Below are 824 nucleotides of genomic sequence, written 5' to 3'. Positions count from 1 at the left end.
GCTGCTGCTGCTGCTGCTGCTGCTGCTGCTGCTGCTGCTGCTGCTGCCGGTGCCCTCACACGCTCCACCTGCCCATCCCCGTGGCCCCCGCGCTTCTTATCCAAAGAAGCGGCTCCGCGCCGGGAGCTCCGCCCTCCGCCCCCCTTCCACACCCCCACCGGGGCGGGCCGGGGGCGGGGAGGGGGCCACGCGGGGAGCGGGACACGCGGGGACGCGCGGGAGGGGACGGGGGACGCGCCGGGGGGACGCGGGGCAGGGGGGGAGCGGGGAGGTGGGAGGGGATGGGAAGGACGCGGGGGGAGCCCGGAGTGTGGGACCGTGGGACGCTGGCAGGGGTGGGGACACGGGAGGGGACAGGGACGCTGTGGGGGGGACGCGGGGACAGGGGATGGAGTGATTGGGGGGGGCTGCACCTTCCCGCTCGTGTTTTGGGGCTCTGAGGGGACACAGGGACTGGATATTCCGGTGTCCCCACGGTCACTGGAGGGGTGACACACCTGGGGACAGAGGCTCAGGGCTCGGCCCCTCATCGTTCCCCTTCCCCCTCTGCTGGGTTTGGGGTGGTCCGAGTTCCCTGGGGAGCCCGGACAAGCCGTGCCCACCCCTGACTCCATTCCCATGCCCACCCCCCGTGCCCCCTCCTGTGCCCACCCCCAGGCCAGGCCTTCCTGGCCCCTGCCCTTGACCCCGCTGTGCCCGGGGAAGTCCCCGTGTCCCCTGGAGCCGTCACGGAGGCATTTGGCTCCGGAGCGGCCGCTTCCCCTGGCACATCCCCAGCTCAGCTCCCGTCAATACTTTCCATTCCCGGTGTGGCAGAGCTGGGA

Source organism: Neopelma chrysocephalum, unplaced genomic scaffold, assembly GCF_003984885.1.
Source record: "Neopelma chrysocephalum unplaced genomic scaffold, ASM398488v2 Primary Assembly neopelma1_192, whole genome shotgun sequence".
NCBI lineage: Eukaryota > Metazoa > Chordata > Aves > Passeriformes > Pipridae > Neopelma > Neopelma chrysocephalum.
Note: the sequence above shows the minus strand (reverse complement) of the source record.